The sequence below is a fragment of the Schistocerca piceifrons genome, chromosome 3, assembly GCF_021461385.2.
Source record: "Schistocerca piceifrons isolate TAMUIC-IGC-003096 chromosome 3, iqSchPice1.1, whole genome shotgun sequence".
In the NCBI taxonomy this organism is placed as follows: domain Eukaryota; kingdom Metazoa; phylum Arthropoda; class Insecta; order Orthoptera; family Acrididae; genus Schistocerca; species Schistocerca piceifrons.
The window spans coordinates 361,843,112-361,865,730 of NC_060140.1; positions in this window are offsets into that span (position 1 = coordinate 361,843,112).

Sequence of the window (22,619 nt, forward strand, 5' to 3'; positions counted from 1 at the left end):
TTCTCTACAGAATCTTCATTGGGAATGTGTCTGTTAGAGTTCTAACTCTCACCACACACGACATATTGAGGTTCAGTAACAGGAACCTGATACTTTTGGTCAAATAATTCATGGGCCATGGTCTTGGTGTCAGCTGCATATGACATACTCTGAAGAGCCAAAAAACTGGTATGGGAATGCGTATTGAAATACAGAGAGATGTAAACAGACAGAATACGGCGCTGCGTTCGGCAACGTCTATAGAAGGCAATAAGTGTCTGTCGCAGTTGTTAGATCGTCTACTGCTACTACAATGGCAGGTTACGAAGATTTAAATGAGTACGAACATGGTGTTATAGTCGAAGCACGAGCGATGATACACAGCATTTCCGAGGTAGAAACGAAGTGGTGATTTTCTCGTACGACCATATCACGGGTGAAATGAACATGCGTAATCCGGTAGTACATCAAATCTCAATCACTGCGGCCGGAAAAGGATGCTGTAAGAACGGACCCAACGACGACTGAAGAGAATCTTTCAACGTGACAGAAGTGCAATCCTTCCTCAAATTGCTGCAGATTTCAATGCTGAACCATCAGCAAGTGTCAGCGTGAGAACCATCCAATAAAACATCATCGATATGGGCTTTCGCAGCCGAAGGCCCACTCGTGTACCCTTAATGACTGCATGACACAAAGCTTTACGTCTCGACTGCTCCCGTCAACACTGATAGTGGACCTTTGATGACTGGAAACAAGATGCGTGGTCGGACGAATCGCGTTTCAAATTGTATCAAGTGGATGGACGTATAGGGGACGGGTATGGAGACAACGTCATGAATCCATGGAACCTTCATGACAGCAGGGGTTTATTAAATCTGTTAAAGGCACTATAATGGTGTGGAGCGTGTGCGGCTGGAGTGATGTGGGACCTCTAGATACGATTCTGACAGGTCACACGTACGTAAGCATCCTCTCTCATCAGCTGGATCCATTCATGACCATTGTGCATTCCGACGGACATGGTCAATTCCACCGGGCGGTGTGGCCGAGCGGTTCTAGGCGCTTCAGTCCGGAACTGCTCGACTGCTACGGTCGCGGGTTCGAATCCTGCCTCGCTCATGGATGTGTGTGATGTCCTTAGATTAGTTAGGTTTAAGTATTTCTCAATTCTAGGGGACTGATGACCTCAGATTTTAAGTCCCATAGTGCTCAGAGCCATTTGAACCATTTGGGCAATTCCGGGAGAACAATGCAACTCTATACGCGTCCAACATTGCAACAGGGTGATTCCAGGAACAATCTTCTGAGTTTAAACACTTCCGCCGGCCACCAAACTCCCCATACATAAACATTATTGAGCATATTTAGGATGCATTGCAACGGGCTGTTCTGAAGAGATCTTCACCGCCACGTACACCTGCGGATTTATGGAGAGCACTGGAGGATTCATGGTGTCAGTTCCCTCCAGCACTAATTCAGACATAATATGAGTCCACGCCACGTCGTGTTGCGGCACTTCTGCGTGCTCGCTGGGGACGTACCAGTTTCTTTGGCTCTTCAGTGTAATACATCTTACTGCGAGGGGATGCACACTTCCAATAAAATAAGGTATGGTAAACTAACAGGACTCTGTGACAGGTAAGCTACAGGTAATGGCACACGCCTCGTTGACATATGGCTGCAAACACTGAACAATAGTGAAATCAGAAAAGAAATCAAAAACCGTCTAGATGTGATCTGTAGGGATCTGCGGGAAGATATACCCTCCTGAATAAAAACTAAGTAATGACACATAGAAGGAACTGAAAATTTTCAGTGAACTGAATCAAAGAAGCATACTGACCGAATGGGCAGCAAAATAATTGTAAAGGTTGTTTGCTTACGTACAAGCCAATCGGACGGCGGAGTGAAGGGAGATAATTCAGTAGGTGGGACAGTTACTCTCTTAGAAGTAATAGTTCCACTTGGTAAGCCTGAACATGATGGCTCACTATACCCTTGAACAATAACACTTTGTTTTATTTCACTTATGCAAAGTGGTAAAATCCTTTCTACGTCTATATCTGCATCCATACTCCGCAAGCCACCTGACGGTGTGTGGCCGACGGTACCTTGAGTACCTCTTTTGGTTCTCCCTTCTATTCCAATCTCGTATTGTTCGTGGAAAGAAAGATTGTCGGTATGCCTCTGTGTGGGCTCTCTCATTCTATGCTCATGGTCTCTTCGCGAGATATACGTAGGAGGGAGCAATATACTGCTTGACTCCTCGGTGAAGGTATGTTCTCGAAACTTCAACAAAAGCCCGTACCGAGCTACTGAGCGAATCTCTTGCAGAGTCTTCCACTGGAGTTAATGTATCTTCTCCGTAACGCTTTCGCGACTACTAAATTATACTGTAACGAAGCGCGCTGCTCTCCGTTGGATCTTCTCTATCTCTTCTATCAACCCTACCTGGTACGGATCCCACACCGATGAGCAGTATTAAAGCAGTGGGCGAACAAGTGTACTGTAACCTACTTCCTTTGTTTTCGGACTGCATTTCCTTAGGATTCTTCCAATTAATTTCAGTCTGGCATCTGCTTTACCGACGATTAACTTTATATGGTCATTCCATTTTAAATCACTCCTAATGCCTACTCCCAGATAATTTATGGAATGAACTGCTTCCAGTTGCTGACCTGCTATATTGTAGCTAAATGATAAAGGATCTTTCTTTCTATGTATTCGCAGCAAATTACACTTGTCTACATTGAGATTCAATTGCCATTCCCTCCATCATGGTTCAATTTGTTGCAGGTCCTCCTGAATAAATCACGGAATAATGTAGATAGAGAGGTACAAATTGACACACATGCTAGGAATTACATGAGGTTTTATTAGAACCAAAAAAAATACAAAAGTTCAAAAAATATCCGACAGATGGCGCCTCATCTGATCAGAATAGCAATAATTAGCATTACAAAGTAAGACAAAGCAAAGATGATATTCTTTACAGGAAACGCTCAATATGTCCACCATCATTCCTCGACAATAGCTGTAGTCAAGGAATAATGTTGTGAAAACCACTGTAAAGCATGTCCGTAGTTATGGTGAGGCATTGGCGTCGGATGTTGTCTTTCAGCATCCGTAGAGATGTCGGTCGATCACCATACATTTGCGACTTCAGGTAACCCCAAAGGCAATAATCGCACGGACTGAGGTCTGGGGACCTGGGAGGCCAAGCATGACGAAAGTGGTGGCTGAGCACACGATCATCACCAAACGACGCGCGCAAGAAATCTTTCACGCGTCTAGCAATATGGGGTGGAGCGCCATCCTGCATAAACATCGTACGTTCCAGCAGGTGTTTATCAGCCAGGCTGGGGATGATGCGATTCTGTAGCATATCGGCGTACCTCTCACCCGTCACGGTAGCAGTTTTGCTGTCCAGCGCCATCTGTCGGACATTTTGTGAACTTTGTTTTTTTTGGTTCTAATACAACCCCATGTCATTACAAGCTGTATCTACATTATTCCGTGGTTTATTAAGTTTTCAAATTTATACTGACTTTTTGATCACCCTGTATATTGTGAATAGCAACGGTGCTACGACACTCCCCTGCGGCATACCTCTCATTTTAGAATGACATGCTGCGTTCTGTTATCTAGGAACTCTTCAATCCAATCACACAATTGGTCTGATAGTCCAAATGCCCTTACTTTGTCCATTAAACGACTGTGGGGAACTGTATCAACCGCCTTGCGGAAGTCAAGAAACTCGGCATCTACCTGGGAACCCGTGTCTATGGCCCTCTGAGTCTCGTGAATGAATAGCACGAGCTGGGTTTCACACGATCGTCGTTTTCGAAGCTCATGCTGATTCCTACAGAGTAGGTTTCTACTGTCCAAAAAGGTCGTTATACTCGAAAAGAAATACGTGTTCCAAAATTCTACAACTGATGGACGTTAGAGATAGAGGTCTATAGTTTTGCACATCTGTTCGACGTCCCTTTTTGAAAACGGGGATGACCTGTGCCCTTTTTCAATCTACGCTCTTCTAGAGACCTACGGTACACCGCTGCAAGAAGGGGAGCAAGTTCCTTCGCGTACTCTGTGTAAAATCGAACTGGTATCCCATCAGGTCCAGCGGCCTTTCCTCTTTTGAGCGATTTTATTTGTTTTTCTATCTCTCTGCCATTTCCAGTGGACATATTGTAGATACCGTGCGACGACTAGTAAACAGAACCTCATTAAATATAGCAGTTTAACTTCTAAAGTTAATTTTAAACGAGATTTGTTGAGATACACCTAAGCGAAAAGTACTTTTGTTGTTTCACACTCGTTTGGAATTGACTTGTTTTAGCAGTTGTGACGCAGCACACCTTGCCTCCTGTAACCTAATCCAGCGAGGCATGCTTCTTTGCCTGCACACACCTCGCACTAATTCCGAACGCGATGGAGAGCGAGGCTGGAAGGGTAGCGGCGCGACTGCCTCGCGCCTTCCGCAGGACTCAGCTCGCTGCCCGCGTGACTCGGCGTACGCGACGGCGCAGCTGAAATACGGTGGCAGGGCGAGCGCCCGGCAGCGGAGCCGGTCGCCCGGTGTTTCCCTCCCCCTCCCGCCTCCCCACAGTCTGCTACCCTCCCCCCACCCCCACATCGCTACAAACTCCGGGGCGGGCCGGCAGCTACGTATTACCGGGGAGCACAGTATATTTTCGTCATGTCTTGATTATATTCGTCCCGCGGGCGTCGCAAAACGCGATATAACTCGCAGTAAACGTCGCTAGGCCTCGCGTCAACCCCACCCCGCTGCCTTTTCGGGCTCCCAGCGGCCCCTTCTAGCTCCGGCCATAGGAGCCGCCTGCCTCTTCCGTCCGAGGAGGGGATGTCTCGCTCTTGTCCCACGACGACGGAGAATGGTCCTAAAAACGATGCGCGAGTGTCGTTGTCAGATTAAAAGTCTTACAAGGAGGTCTTAAAGATTAACCCACTCTAACACAAAGAAGACAACTAGCACGAAGGAGTTACGGAAACTGGTCACAAACTTATATTAATGTAATTGCGGACGGGGAACGCATGACTGTAAATTTTGGCGGCCAATGGATGAATGTGTGACGCTGAGGTGCAGTTTCACAGCGCAGCTGGCAGAGATACTAAACAAGGGCTTTGTCGACACCAGAACATAAAGTCTTCGCGAATTTCATCCCGTGTACTCAACTCGACAGTAACTATGCCTCGTAGTTAGGTGCGCCAACAGTATAAAAAGATGTTAGCTCTTGAGAGAGTGAGGGTAATTGAGCTCTTAGAAGTCGGCTCCAGAAATAGGCGACTCGCTTGACATCTGAATAGGAATGATGCCATTACTTGCTGATGTTGGCAGGAGTGTGTGAATCATGGCCGAACAAAGCGTCAAGGAGAAAGCAGTCGACCTACGGAGACAGATCGTGAGGACTAAGCAATAGTCTGAGATGCACTCAGAGCCCAGGAGTCATTATTATCACTGATTCGACGTGCATCTAGTTCAAAAATGGCTCAAATGGCTCTGAGCACAATGGGACTTAACATCTGAGGTCATCAGTCCCCTAGAACTTAGAACTACCTAAACCTAACTAACCTAAGGACATCACACAGATCCATGCCCGAGGCAGGATTCGAACCTGCGACCGTTGCAGTCGCGCCGTTCCGGACTGAACCGCCTAGAACCGCTCGGCCACTGCAGCCGGCGTGCAAAAGTGCCTCATTGACCACAAGGACCGTTAATGGGCGTGTCACAGAAAGGGAACTAGGCTCACGGAACCCTTTGCGCCGACGACCATTTACCTCTCTAAACCAACAAGCCCATTTGTAGCAGTGTCGGACACATTCGGTTTGCAATCTCGTTGTCTAAAGAAGAAATGTCTTCAGTGATGATTCTCACTTCGACGTGAGGTTTGATGACCAGCGAAGATGTGTCCGGAAATAACCTAGTCAGTGATGGGATACCAACCTGACTGTCGCCCGCCATAAGACCCGACAACCAGGACTGATGGTCTGGAGCTATATTTCATTTCATACCTTTCGGGTTTCAGTCGAAGCACATTTACATCACATCGCTACGTTGACTATATCCTACGTCCGCTTTCTTCCCCATCGTGGGAAGCCTAACTGGTCTTACATAACGGCGAGATAACACTCGCCCTACTACTTCTCTTCGTGCTTGACAAACCCTATCTCGGTCAGCAGAGACGTCGAATCTCTCCCCAACTGGGAACACATCATGGGCACCACCCTCCAACCAGCTCGAGATTTTGACGATCTAAGGCGTCACCTGGAGAGAATATAGCACGGTATCCCTCACGAGAGCGTACAACAACTCTGTCAATCATTGTCAAACCGAATAACTGCTTGCTTAAGGGCCAGAGATGTACCACCGCGTTATCTCCATCTACATCTACATATATACTCCGCTAGCCACCAAGCGGTGTGTGGCGGAGGGTACAATTCACGCCAAAGTCATTTCCCCCCCCCCCCCCCACACCCCTCTGTTCCACTAGCGGATCGCGAGAGGGAAAAACGACTGTCTGAGTGCCTCAGTACGAGCTCTTATTTCCCTTATCTTTGAATGATGGTCATTACGCGATTCGAAAGTTGGTGGCAATAATATATGCTCTACATCCTCGGTGAAGATTTGTTTTCGGAATTTTGAGAGCAGCCCCTTCTGTTTAGCGCGTCGTCTATCTGCAAGTGTGTCCCACTTCAAACTTTCTATGAAATTTGTAACGCTCTCGCGATGGCTAAATGTACCAGTCATGAATCTTGCCGCTCTTCTTAGGACCTTCTCAATCTCCTGAATCAGACCCAACTCGTAAGGGTCCCACACAGACGAACAATACTCTAAGACTGGACGAACTAACGTATTGTAGGCTATTTCCTTTGTTGAAGGACTGTATCGCTTCAGGATTCTGCCAATAAACCGCAATCTAGAGTTCACTTTACCGTTACTTGAGTAATCTGATCATTCCATTTGAGATCATTTCGAATAGTCACACCCAGATACTTGACGGATGTTACCACTTCCAAAGACTGATCATTTATTTTGTACTCATACATTAATGGGGATTTTCGCCTTGTTATATGCAGTAGGTTACTCTTACTAATATTGAGAGCTATATGCCAGTCATTACACCACGCATTATTTTCTGCAAATCCTCACTGATTTGTTCACAACTTTCGTGTGATACTACTTTCCTGTAGACTACAGCATCATCGGCAAACAGTCTAAGGCCGCTGCAATACCATCAACCAGACTGACTTGCTCATTCTCAAGCTCTTTCTCTTCAATATATCATCCAATTTTTTTGACACTGTAATCATTTCTTTGTCTGTAGATTAGCGTCACACGTACCGTTTTCCGTTCCAGTAGGATATTTCGTTCGTGATGCAAGGGCTTGGACATCAGTTTCACGAGCCATTATCTCCAAAAACATTCGAATAAATTGGTTTTCAAGATTTCCAAACGATTTAAGACAAAACAATTCAGAGCTTGTTGACAGAACCGTTCATACCTGTGTGCGTAATGTTGTAGTCCCGTAACCACCATAGCGCTGGTTCGGCTTTCAGTAGAAGCAACTTTTACTTCAATCGATGTTCACTATGAAACTGAAATATTAAGCAACTGATATTAATTTATATTTTTAATGAATATTTTAATTACTAATTTAATGATATTAAGAGTAATCATAATACACTGCTCTCTAAAACTTAAGGACAAGATAGATAAATTAACATAATATATGAATGATTTCGTGGGTATGAATAAAGTGCAAGAGCATGTTCCCAGAGGTCTCCCAGTCGTACACAGAACTCTGGACGTCACATGACGCGAGGTCATAGTGACTATAGCGCCGAATGGCGCTGGCCCCGCATTTCGAGTCAGTTGAAAGAACAGGGAAAGGCAGTGTGTAACGTCAGCGAGTGGTTACGGTTCTCTGAGGAGGTGTTCTACATTACGGCACGACCAGGAGAACACATATAGATGACTTCACACGGGGAACAGTGGGATTGCGCGCGCGCTCTTCTCCAGTCAGAGCAGATGCGACCTGAGTAGTGGTTCTGGACATACCCTGATATCACGAGAGATCAGAACACGTACTGCACCGGGGAACATTGTCGAATAAGATATTTTTGGTGGTCCAGTGGGTATGGTTTGGGGAGGCATAATGTTGAGCGTACTGACCTCCAAATCACTGATTCGCTACACTTATCGGCCAATGCTATTGTGACACTAGTCCTTCCTCATTTCCGTATTTTCACGGATTCATTCCGCTCAGACTTTAATTTTAGTGATGACGACGCCTGATAGCGTCAAACAGCGCAAGTGTAGCGGCCTTTGGAACGAGAAGATATTCGGCGGAAGGGCTGGCCTACCCGTTCCCCCACTTCGATGCCATATACCATGTGACGAGATTTATTGCAGCTGGTTCGAATGCACCACGGCCCTACCACAAGAACTCCTTACTAACCTTGTAGCCCGTATGGGAGCAAGTGTCAGAGCGTGCGTTGCCTTCCATGGTGCTAGGGCACTCCATGAAAAACCATGTCCCACGTTCTGTAAGGTCCAGGAGAGCATGGCAAATAAATGTTACGTCAGCGTAATAATTGCTTTTAATGAAAATGTGATTTCAGTTTGTTTCATTGCATATTTCTTCAGTTACCTTCTTCACTGCTCTGTGGCAATTCTATCTATGTATGGTCCAAGTTTTATGGAGCTACGTCATTTACATGTGATATATCATACGACTGAAAATTTCGTGATTAAATTCTAAACACTGGTGCGAATCCAAATTTTGTACTAAAACTTGGAATATTTATTACTGCTTTGATACTGTGTTATTTGTCTGTAATGTCTACATATAGCTGAATATCTGGCGTTGCTCTTCTATTTGTCCCTCTCCTCCTTCTCCATCTCTCTGTCCATCTCTGTTACCAAACTCTCTGTCCAGCTTCTCCACCCCCTCTCCACACTACATCCCCCTGCCCCTCTCTGTGTCCATCTCCTCCTCCACCCTCACTCTGTCAATTTAATTCTCCCCCCTCCGTCCATCTGCTCCTTCTCCCTATGTCTATCTGGGCCTACCCACTCTAATTCCATCTCCTTGTCATTGATAGTCTTCCCCTAGTTCATATAGACCTTCCCCACTGTCTGACCATCTCCTCCCCTTTCCCTGTTCACCTCCTCCCCTTTCCTTTCTGTGTCCATCGCCTCTTCTCTCCCCTCACTTTCTCCTGTCCTCTGTATGTTCATATCCTCCTAAAATATTTTCCTATTTCTTCCTTCCCCTGTCTTTATCCATTTCCTCCTCTTCTTTCCATTTATTTCTCTTTCCTTTCTCTGTCCATCTCATCGTCTCCCCACTCTCTCTCCATTTCCCCTCCCAGCCTCCGTCCATCTCTTCCTGTCTGTGCCTATCTCCTCCTTTCTCCTTGCTGTCTGTCCACATCCTCCTCCTCCCATCCGCCTCCATGTTATCGAGCTCATCACAGTAGAAGCCTCGTGGTTATTACACCTACTTCTCTTCAGAATGTAACTAATATGTACACGAAATTTGACTGTTATCATTCCAGGTGTGACTCTTCACGCATACGCACATGTCAAATATAATTTGCACATATACACTGAAGTGCAAAAGAAACTGATATACCTGTAGTGCCAGTGCGAGCACGCAGAATTGCTGCAACACGACGTGGCATGGACTCGACAAATGTCTGAAGCACTGCTGGATGGAACTGACCCCATGTATCCCATGTATTTCTGATATTCACAGTACACTCGTGAAATGGGCGTACGGGAAAGTCCCCAATTCATCGTTACCTCGGAGATAAAAACAAACAAACAAGCTCCGTCCGAACACGCCTTGAAGGCCCAACTGTACCTACCTGCTACCATGTCATCCTACATCTACATCTACATCTACATACATACTCCGCAATCCACCATACGGGGCGTGGCGGAGGGTACCTCGCACCACAACTAGCATCTTCTCTCCCTGTTCCACTCCCCTACAGAACGAGTCAAAATGACTGCCTATATGCCTCTGTACGAGCCCTAATCTCTCTTAGCTTTGTGGTCTTTCCGCGAAATATAAGTCGGCGGCAGTAAAATTGTACTGCAGTCAGCCTCAAATGCTGGTTCTCTAAATTTCCTCAGTAGCGATTCACTAAAAGAACGCCTCCTTTCCTCTAGAGACTCCCACCCGAGTTCCTGAAGCATTTCCGTAACACTCGCGTGATGATCAAACCTACCAGTAACAAATCTAGCAGCCCGCCTCTGAATTGCTTCTATGTCCTCCCTCAATCCGACCTGTTAGGGATCCCAAGCGCTCGAGCAGTACTCAAGAATAGGTCGTATTAGTGTTTTATAAGCGATCTCCTTTACAGATGAACCACATCTTCCCAAAATTCTACCAATGAACCGAAGACGACTATCCGCCTTCTCCACAACTTCCATTACGTGCTTGTCCCACTTCATATCGCTCTGCAATGTTACGCCCAAATATTTAATCGACGTGACTGTGTCAAGCGCTACACTACTAATGGAGTATTCAAACTTTACAGGATTCTTTTTCCTATTCATTTGCATTAATTTACAGTTACCTATATTTAGAGTTAGCTGCCATTCTTTACACCAATCACAAATCCTGTCCAAGTCATCTTGTATCCTCCTACAGTCATTCAACGACGACACCTTCCCGTACACCACAGCATCATCAGCAAACAGCCGCACATTGCTATCCACCCTATCCAAAAGATCATTTATGTAGATAGAAAACAACAGCGGACCTACCACACTTCCCTGGAGCACTCCAGATGATACCCTCACCTCCGATGAACACTCGCCATCGAGGACAACGTGCTGGGTTCTATTACTTAAGAAGCCTTCGAGCCACTCACATACTTGGGAAGCAATCCCATAGGCTCGTACCTTAGTCAGGAGTCTGCAGTGGGGCACCGAGTCAAACGCTTTCCGGAAGCCAAGGAATATGGCATCCGTCTGATACCCTTCATCCATGGTTCGCAAGATATCATGTGAAAAAAGGGCGAGTTGCGTTTCGCATGAGCGATACTTTCTAAAGCCGTGCTGATACATGAACAGTAACTTCTCTGTCTCAAGGAAATTCATTATATTCGAACTGAGAATATGTTCGAGAATCCTGCAACAAACCGATGTTAAGGATATTGGTTTGTAATTTTGAGGAACCGTCCTTCCACCCTTCTTTTATACAGGCGTCACCTGCACTTTTTTCCAGTCGCTCGGGACTTTACCTTGGGCAAGAGCTTCGAGATAAACGCAAGCTAAGTAAGGAGCCAATGCAGTAGAGTACTCTCGGTAAAACCGAATAGGAATCCCATCAGGACCTGGCGATTTATTTATTTTCAACCCATTCAGCTGCTTCAAAACCCCAGGGATGTCTATCACTATGTCCTCCATACGGGAATCTGTACGAGACTCAAACGGCGGTATGTTTGTACGATCCTCCTGCGTGAAAGATTTCTCAAATGCAAAATTTAAAATTTCAGCTTTCGTGCTTGATTTACATAACAGCCCTTATGCGTCACCGGAGGCAGATACGGGGGGGCATGTGGTCAGCACACTGTACTCCCGGCTGGTGTCAGGTTTCGTGACAGGTGTCGGCAGTTCTCAATCAAGTAGCTCCTGAATTGGCCTCATAAGGGCAGAGTGCACCCCGATAGCCAGCAACACCCGGACGGTGACCCCACACAAGCGCTAGTTAGGTGACCTGACGGGAACCAGTGTTGATGATGATGATGATGATGATGTTTGGTTTGTAGGGCGCTCAACGGCGCGGTTATCAGCGCCCGTACAATTTCCCAACCTTCGCTCAGCCCAATTTCGCCACTTTCCTGGATGATGATGAAATGATGGGGACAACACAAACACCCAGTCATCTCGAGGCAGGTGAAAATTCCTGACCCCGCCGGGAATCGAACCCGGGACCCCGTGCTCGGGAAGCGAGAACGCAACCGCGAGACCACGAGCGGCGGAACCAGTGTTACCATTGCGGCAAGGCCTTGGCATAGCATAAATATAGGATGTATAAAACTGTTATGTAAAATCTGAGGACGCTTTGTTCGCCATTGCTAGATGACAACCTCATCGGAACAGGTTTAGGAACGTTCTACTTTGGTATTGTTATTCAAAGAACATACTGTAAAATATTATCGATGAAAATTTACATTTTTATAGGATATTCCGCATCTGTTGCAAATATATTTTCTCGAGCGAATAATTGGTATATAGATTATGCATTATGCAGCTCAAACAGATTTCATTTAGCGAAGTCCCACCGATTGATATGAGAGAAGCAGCTACATCATGCTCGGTCACGGAATGCTAGAAATTTACGCGTGCACACCGTGACGCATGCGTGCGGTCCCGTGATCGGCCTATCTCGGCACGTCTCGGCTTCGCTCTGCCCTTCTCGAAACTACTTGGAATAGGGCGACATTTTATTCAGTAGAGCGAAGTGATACTGTTTTTTCCGGTATTTGGTGCAACATATTTCGGTCGTCATTACACTCTCAAGTTTGGCGACATTCTGGTATTAGCAGTGTTTATCTTTCGCTGTTTGCTCGTGGTATATAGGAGGTTGATGGACTTATTGGTTGTTTGCACAAAAAGAGGCTGTCTAGTGATCTATCGTCCAAACCAGTAAAATGTATGGAAATCACCGAAGAGAACGATGAATACTGTTAATATCTATCGTGCAGTCGCATGATTGACGGGTACTGCAAATTTGCTATGGGACGCCATAACATCATCACTCATAAATATTTTAATGATTGAGTTGACAATGAAAGAGCAAAAGCTTATAACGATCGACAGACTACTTGTGCGGGATTTATTGCTATGTACATCCAGAAGTACTTTTCTCTAAATTGGCAGGCATAGAGTACGTGACAAAAATGGTAGAACAAATAGAAAATTTTCTGAAGTAGCACGCGGAATTACTGCTTTTGACAGAATTGAACGAAGAGTATGGAGAGGTTATACATCACAACGAAATGCGTTAGTGAAATTCAAATTGCTCTGAATACTATGGGACTTAACTGCTGAGGTCATCAGTCCCCTAGAACTTAGAACTACTGAAACCTAAATAACCTAAGGACATCACACACATCCATGCCCGAGGCAGGATTCGAACCCGCGACCGTAGCGGTCGCGCGGTTCCAGACTGTAGCGCCTAGAACCGCTCGGTCACACCGGCCGGCTGCGTTAGTGAAGTCAAAAGACATGCCAAGAACGAATTTTCGACTTAGGAACTGTTATTGTTGGATTTATGGGGAAAAAAGGAAAGCAGGAAAGAAAATTAGAACCCCAGGAATGTAATGGAGTACTTGCATTTCATGTAGACTGCTGCTGAAGGAATTAGAGGAATAGATTTCTAAACATTTTGAGGACACTGCCAATCCTACATATGTTTTTCGGCTGTTTTCGAGGCCGTTTGCCATTTACGCTGAAACCGCCCCTCTGCATGTGTAGAGAATTGAACAATCTACATGCCATTCACGTTTAAAAAACAAATTCCTTTACGATGATGTAGTCCATGAGTTGTACGTTGTCTTCTTCGGCCTGAGTTTCCATCTCTCCCTAATGAACTTGCAAACGTTATAAAAAGTTTTGATCGATCTGTGTGCATGAAAGGCTTTTTTCGATTATGAAACTAATTAAGTCACGATTCAGCCGCAACCTGAATCACAAAAAATGTGCGAAAATGTCTTTGTCTGTCCGTAAAACTACAGTTTGTACCAAATGTAAATTTTATTTTGTCTTCAATGCGCCAGAAATAATTAAATAACAATTAAATTTTTTGCTTGTGATATATATATTAATGAAGTATGAAACGAAGCCGCTCGGAAGCCTTTCAGTGACCCTTGAGCAACTGCACTGCCATTTAATTGTGATGCATTCGCGCTCCTTACCTCTTTCCCATTTTCGCACTTAGATTGTGTGGTGTGATAGACGGGGAGGTTAGGTGGGCAGAGCTCCGCACGCAAGCTAGAGTAATGCAGAGTGCAGAATTCTAGGCTGGCTCTAACTGATTAGATTAGATTAGATTAATACTAGTTCCATGGATCATGAATACGATATTTCGTAATGACGTGGAACGAGTCGAATTTTCCAGTACATGACATAATTAGGTTAATTTAACAACATACTTAAGTTAATATAACAACTTTATTTTTTTGTGTTTTTTGTTTTTCTTTATTTTTATTTTTATTTCTTTTTTATTTTTTTAATATTTTTGTTCTGTTTTTTTTTTCTTTTTTTTTCCTTAATTTATATCTAAAAATTCCTCTATGGAGTAGAAGGAGTTGTCATTCAGAAATTCTTTTAATTTCTTCTTGAATACTTGTTGGTTATCTGTCAGACTTTTGATACTATTTGGTAAGTGACCAAAGACTTTAGTGCCAGTATAATTCACCCCTTTCTGTGCCAAAGTTAGATTTAATCTTGAATAGTGAAGATCGTCCTTTCTCCTAGTATTGTAGTTATGCACACTGCTATTACTTTTGAATTGGGTTTGGTTGTTAATAACAAATTTCATAAGAGAGTATATATACTGAGAAGCTACTGTGAATATCCCTAGATCCTTAAATAAATGTCTGCAGGATGATCTTGGGTGGACTCCAGCTATTATTCTGATTACACGCTTTTGTGCAATAAATACTTTATTCCTCAGTGATGAATTACCCCAAAATATGATGCCATATGAAAGCAATGAGTGAAAATAGGCGTAGTAAGCTAATTTACTAAGATGTTTATCACCAAAATTTGCAATGACCCTTACTGCATAAGTAGCTGAACTCAAACGTTTCAGCAGATCATCAATGTGTTTCTTCCAATTTAATCTCTCATCAATGGACACACCTAAAAATCTGGAATATTCTACCTTAGCTATATGCTTCTGATTAAGTTCTATATTTATTAATGGCGTCATACCATTCACTGTACGGAACTGTATGTACTGTGTCTTATCAAAATTCAGTGAGAGTCCGTTTACAAGGAACCACTTAGTAATTTTCTGAAAGACAGTATTGACAATTTCATCAGTTAATTCTTGTTTCTCAGGCGTGATTACTATACTTGTATCATCAGCAAAGAGAACTAACTTTGCCTATTCATGAATATAGAATGGCAAGTCATTAATATATAATAAGAACAACAAAGGACCCAAGACTGACCCTTGTGGAACCCCATTCTTGATAGTTCCCCAGTTTGAGGAACGTGCTGATCTTTGCATGTTACGAGAACTGCTTATTTCAACTTTCTACACTCTTCCAGTTAGGTAAGAATTAAACCATTTGTGCACTGTCCCACTCATGCCACAATACTTGAGCTTGTCTAGCACAATTTCATGATTTACACAATCAAAAGCCTTTGAGAGATCACAAAAAATCCCAATGGGTGGTGTTTGGTTATTCAGATTATTCAAAATTTGACTGGTGAAAGCATATATGGCATTTTCTGTTGAAAAACCTTTCTGGAAACCAAACTGACATTTTGTTAGTACTTCATTTTTACAGATATGTGAAGCTACTCTTGAATACATTACTTTCTCAAAAATTTTGGATAAAGCTGTTAGAAGGGAGATTGGACGGTAATTGTTGACATCAGATCTATCCCCCTTTTTATGCAAAGGTATAACAATAGCATATTTCAGTCTATCAGGGAAAATGCCCTGTTCCAGAGAGCTATTACACAGGTGGCTGAGAATCTTACTTATCTGTTGAGAACAAGCTTTTAGTATTTTGCTGGAAATGCCATCAATTCCATGTGAGTTTTTGCTTTTAAGCAAGTTTATTATTTTCCTAATTTCAGAGGGAGAAGTGGGTGAGATTTCAATTGTATCAAATTGCATAGGTATGGTCTCTTCCATTAACAGCCTAGCATCTTCTAATGAACACCTGGATCCTACTATATCCACAACATTTAGAAAATGATTATTAAAAATATTTTCAACTTCTGACTTTTTGTTCGTAAAGTTTTCATTCAATTTGATGGTAATACTGTCTTCCTCTGCTCTTGGTTGACCTGTTTCTCTTTTAATAATATTCCAAATTGTTTTAATTTTATTATCAGAGTTGCTGATTTCAGACATGATACACATACTCCTGGATTTTTTAATAACTTTTCTTAATATAACACAGTAGTTTTTATAATTTTTGATAGTTTCTGGGTCACTACTCTTTCTTGCTGTCAGATACATTTCCTTTTTCCGGTTACAAGATATTTTTACACCCTTAGTAAGACATGGTTTGTTACAAGGTTTCTTACGAGTATATTTAACTATTTTCTTGGCGAAGCAGTTTTCAAATGCATTTACAAAAATGTCATGAAATAAATTATATTTTAAATTGGCATCAGGTTCACGGTACACCTCATCCCAGTCTAACTGCTGTAGGCTTTCCCTGAAATTTGCAATTGTTAAATCGATGACTGAACGTACTACTTTGGAGGACTGTTTAGTATTGCTGAATGGAGCTATGTCATATATTGTAACTAGCTGTGCACCATGATCAGAAAGATCATTCTCAACAGGCTGAGCATTTATCTGGTTAAACTTATCTTGGTCTATAAAGAAGTTATCTATCAGTGAGCTGCTATCCTTCACCACCCGAGTAGGAAAATCAATAACGGGTGTCGCACTTAGACTGTGTGGTGTGATAGACGGGGAGGTCAGGTGGCAGAGCTCCGCACGCAAGCTAGAGTAATGCAGAGTGCAGAATTCTAGGCTGGCTCTAACAGTAAGCTAAATGATCTGTACATTCCTTCGACATCGTGTTCTAAAAAATTATCTTAAATACCAGACTTGGTAGATATACAAACCTGTTATTAACTTGGCATGGAGAGATGCGAAATTTTTCGAATATGTTTGGGGGTCTTGGAAATCCGAAATCTCCAGAGTTCATACTTGTGAAGAAACAACAGGAAGATATTCACAATATTTTCTAGGAAATTCTATGAGATGAAGGCAATGTGAGCAGTTGTTGAAAAAATTGGAACTGCGTAACGAACTCCGTAAAGGCTGGAAACAGCTAAGATCGCTTTTAAGATTTTAGATCCATAGTATCTCCATCATATGCCCTTTGTATCTTGTTATGTCACAAATGTATGTGTAACGACCGTGAAGCACATTAGAGGTCGCCATGTTCCACGCTGTTTTACACATACGTTTGCGATATGACGCGATAGAAAGCATTAATGTTGGAGATTTATGAGTAATAAAGTTGAAGATCCGACTATGTTAACGTACTCCTACCGAAATCAGTCATCTAAATAAAACAAAATGTTCAAATGTGTGTGAAATCTTATTGGACTTAACTGCTAAGGTCATCAATCCCTACGGTTACACACTACTTAACCTCAATTATCCTAAGGACAAACACATACACCCATGCCCGAGGGAGGACTCGAATCTCCCCCGGGACCGGCCGTACAGTCCATGACTGCAGCGCATGAGACCGCTCGGCTAATCCCGCGAGGAATCTAAATAATAAGTACTTTACCTGTGGTCTTGGCTGTTTGGAGTTTCTCCGGAGTTTATTATACTACAGATCACCCCCATTCTGGCAACGTGAAAAATATATAGGAACTGTGTAACATCCGTTTAACAGTAACTCAGAAAGAAAGCACTTCCGAACACGGCACTTTTCCTTTATATGGCGATCAGAAACAGCCCTCAATGTTATTGAAGCAGCTGCGGTATAACCAGTCAATAAATAAGCTACGTAGTCCTGTAACGTGAAGCGATTAAATAATTTCCAATGAGCTTAAGAACTGTTTTCGTAGTGCAGAAAAAATTCACAGTACTTCTGCTAAGTAATTGATTATCTTAGCACTGCAAACGAAATTTGGTCTTGACTATCTTAGTTTTGGAATATAGTGACTTCCTCATTTTGTATACCGCAAGATACAAGCTCAGCTCATTACACTAATGATACTAGAGCCATAGAAGTCGGTCCTCGGATTCTAGTCGGCAGCGACCAAAGGCCTATGGAGAGTGTAAAGGTTAACTTCAGAGTCCATACCTGCACGAAAAGAGGGTGCAAGCGTCCTAAGAGAAGCGGTGACTCAACTGCTTCGTGGTGAGTCAACCGTTTCGACGATGATTGTGATATCTGGTTCATGGGGCGGTGAGCTGCGTGGCTGTCAGCACTCGTAAAAATTCGCAATCTTTTCACTTTCCAGTGTCGCCGCTTTCATGAATGATGACGAAATGATGAGGACAACACAATCACCCAGTCCCGGGGTCATCCGTTTCGTGAACACTGGAATGTCCGTCAACAGAAGAGTATGTGCCGCCCAAAGACATATCCATACACTGTCCAGATTAACAGTGAGGCCATAAAGAACTGGATAGTATGCCGCGTTTCGAACGGCTTCACATAGCAGAGTGATCTGGCCTGGCTTTGTAGGCCGCCAGACGCCGGAGGGTTCGCCCAGTGCAGTCCCCGTCTGTAGCGGCCCCCGGGATCTGCGCGCAGCCTCTGTGACGCACTGGCTCGCAACGGTGTGCGCTGTGATCGTTCGTATTGGTACCATGGCCTGGCGATAAATCAAACATCTCTGTGCCTTCGTCACTACCAGATGGGGATAGAACACACCGGGACTGAACTACGCTTCAGAGATGGATTTGGGTTTTCAAATGTGCCGATACCTTTAGCTGTCGTCATTGATAATAAAGAAAAAGTCGAACTATTTGAAATACAAAGTACGATAAAAGTTTAAGAAATTAGGTGAATTATAGCACTGCTCATCTAGAAAACAGATGCTTAAAGCAACAGACGATCTTATACTGAGGTGACAAATGTCACAGGATAGCGATACGCACACGTGCAGATGACGGTCGTAATGTGTACACAAGACATAAAAAGGCATTGAATTGGTGGAGCTGTCATGTGTACTCCGACGTGATTGTGGCCGTAGCCCTGGTAGCTGAGTGGTCAGCGCGACGGAATGTCATGCCTAACGACCCGGGTTCGATTCCCAGCTGGGTCGGAGATTTTCTCCGCTCAGGGACTTGGTGTTGTGTTGTCCTTATCATCATCATTTCATCCCCATGGACACGCAAGTCGCCGAAGTGGCGTCAACTCGAAAGACTTCCATCATGGCGAACGGTCGACCCGACGGGAGGCCCTAGCCACACGGCACTTCCATTTCGGAAATCATTAGGGAATTTAACAATACGAGACCCACAGTGTCAAGAGTGTGCCGGGAACACCAAATTTCAGGTATTACGTCTCACCATGGACAACGCAGCGGCCGATGGCCTTCACGAAACGACCGAGGGCAGCGGCGTTTGTGCAGAGTTGTCAGTGCTAACAGACAAGCAACAATGTATGTCATAACTACAGGAATCAAAGTGGAACGTACGACGAACATATACGATAGGACAGTGCGGCGAAATTTGGCCTTAATGGACTACGGCAGTGGAGCACCGACGCGGGAGCCTTTGCTAACATCACGATATCGCCTTCAGCGCCTGTCTTGGGCTCGTGACCATATCGTTTGGACCACAGAGGACTGGAAAACCATGGTCTGGTCAGATGAGTCCAGATTTCAGTTGTTAAGAGCTGATGATAGGGTTCGCATGTGTTGCAGACTCCACGAAGTCGTTGACCCAAGTTACCATCGAGGCACTGTGCAAGATGGTGTTAGCTACGTAATGACGTGGGCTGTGTTTACATGTAGTGGACTGTTCCCCGGCTATGTTCTGGTACTTGGACACGATTTGCTGCTATTTATGAACTTCACGTTCCAAAGCAAGATGGAATTTTTATGTCTGACAATGCGCCATTTCACCGAGCCACAATTTTCGATTGGTTTGAAAAATTAGGCAACCCAGATTTCCCGACATGAATCCCATCGAACATTTATGGGACGTAATCGAGAGGTCAGTTCGTGCACAAAATCCTGCACTAGTAACACTTTTGCAGTTATGTACGGTTATAAAGGCAGCATGGCTCAGTATTCCTCTAGGGGACTTCCAACGACTTGTTGAATCCGTGTCACACCTAACTGCCGCACTGCGTTGTGAAAAAGTAAGTCCATGATATTAGGAGATATTCCATGACTTTTGCCACCTTAGTGTAATCTAATTAGTAATAACGGAAATTTCTGTGTCCAGTCAGATAACTGGCACAGTTTCTTGAGTTCCATTTATAAAAGTAATTTCAGTATGAAGAAGACGACAAATACATTGTTTCTATTTTGTCATAGTTACTAAATCGTACTGTCCCTGCAGTTATATAAAAAAGTAATACCTTTATGTATATCCGTGACTCTATCCTATCGGACCTATGAAAAGATCTTGAGCGCCAACATACACCAGAAACAGTGACTGACTTGAAGAGGATGACATACGTAGAGTAAAAATTATCCACTATACACGGTGATTCTTATTAACGTTTAAAAAATCCCGGAGCGACGTAGTTGACGCGTGACGCAAGTAATTTAAGACAAATGGGACCGTAAATGTCGGAAAATACCGCAAAAGTGGGCAGCAAATGTTGAACATGTGACGCCACCAAATGACGAACCTTGCCGCACTTGCAGCAATTGGGCTTGTCGATACAACCCTCGCTGGTAGACAGCAGTGGTACACGTCGTTCCGCTAGGATACTTGGTTTCTGAACACATTTTGTTAATGTGATCGATTGTAAACGTGGAAGTTACTAAATTGTTGTCTTCGCTGTAACCAAGCAAAAGCTATTCATATGTTGTGTTTCTTTCCTTTTGTCCATTCTCTTTTTTCTTTACAGGTTTTAGTCAATAAAGAAGACGTAGGTCATTGACTGGTAGCGATGCAATTCGGAAGATGATGACATAGTATGGAAGGTTATTGTTGTATTGGAGTTTGCAGTTAACCAGCGGAGACCGCGAGACCAAGAAGTAAAATAATGAATATTACCTAAATCTAAGCACATAAGTATCCAACGCAGTGCAAAAAGTACAACATGACGACGCTAGACCCGAACCCTAAGCCCCATGTGCTAATGTCGCATATAGCCCACAGCCGCAGCACGTAAATACTTGACTTTGGATGGGATGATCAGGCTTAAACGCTGTAATATTCAACGTTTGTCATCCACTTTTGGGGTATTTACTGACATTTGCAGACCAATGTGTCTCATTTAAATTACTAGTCTCAGCATCATCCACAACGCTTCGGCGATTTTTAAACTTTAATAAGAATCACTATGTGTAATAGCTTACGTGTTACTTGTGCGATAGTTAATGATGTATCAAAAAGGAAAAGTCTATCTATAATTTGCAGAAAGTAGCATGTAGCTAATATCTTGAAACTTAGTCTATAAACAAGGCAGAGAAGTGATTGAGAAGTCCACTACCAAAGAATTGTGGGTCGTAATGTACGCAGGATTACTAAGTTTTATGACAAAGAGGATATAGCGTAAATATAGCCTATTGTGACAAGTAGCAGTACTATAGGGTTTGACGAAATTTAACAGAAATGCCGGCTGGGGTGGCAGAACGGTTCTAGGCGCTACAATTTCGAACCGCACGACCGCTACGGTCGCAGGTTCGAATCCTGCCTCGGGCATGGATGTGTGTGATGTCCTTAGGTTAGTTAGGTTTAAGTAGTTCTAAGTTCTAGGGGACTGATGACTTCAGAAGTTAAGTCCCATAGTGCTCAGAGCCATTTTGAAAAGATCAACGCTGAACTTGAACAGGTCTCATGGGACACCAGCCCCTGCAAATGCAACGAACAATAACGAACAAAATGAGATGAAAGTGGTCAGCACGGCAGAATGCTGTGCGAAGAGGCCCGGGTTCTATTCTCGGCTGGGTCGAAGATTTTCTCCGCTCAGGGACCGGAGTTGCGTTGTCTTCATCATCATATCATCCCCAACGACATCCAAGTTGCCGAAGTGGCGTCAATTAAGTAGACTTGCACCAGGCGACCGTTCTACCCGACGGGAGGCCCTCGCCACATGACATTTCATTCCATCGACCATTCACGTGAATTTCTTCACTGAATCGCTTCGCGTTAGGTTCATATTGAGAGCAACATGTCTTGTCATCGATCTTCATTTTTCGTGAAAAGAACTGTCCGTGTTTTGCGTTTCAATCAAATGGTGAAAGGCGTCCACGTGTCGTTATTTTTGTTCCGGGGTCAAGGTGTCCGCAACAAACTTTGCACATACTTTCCTTTTCTTTTCTTCGAAACATTCTGGAGAATGTCTCGAACATTTGATTTAGAGATACTGCCCCACTGCTATTTGTGAGCCCGCATCTCGTGGTCGTGCGGTACCGTTCTCGCTTCCCACGCCCGGGTTCGATTCCCGGCGGGGTCAGGGATTTTCTCTGCCTCGAGATGGCTGGGTGTTGTGTGCTGTCCTTAGGTTAGTTAGGTTTAAGTAGTTCTAAGTTCTAGGGGACTGATGACCATAGATGTTAAGTCCCATAGTGCTCAGAGCCATTTGAACCATTTGCTATTTGTGACACAACAACGCTGACACACTTCGGCCACACGTCAACTTCTTAACATTGCCTGCCCACAACTGACTGCTCAAACGCACATTTGTTGTGTGCAGTAGTTGGTTCACGTGCCACCGCACTTACTGTCCTGACG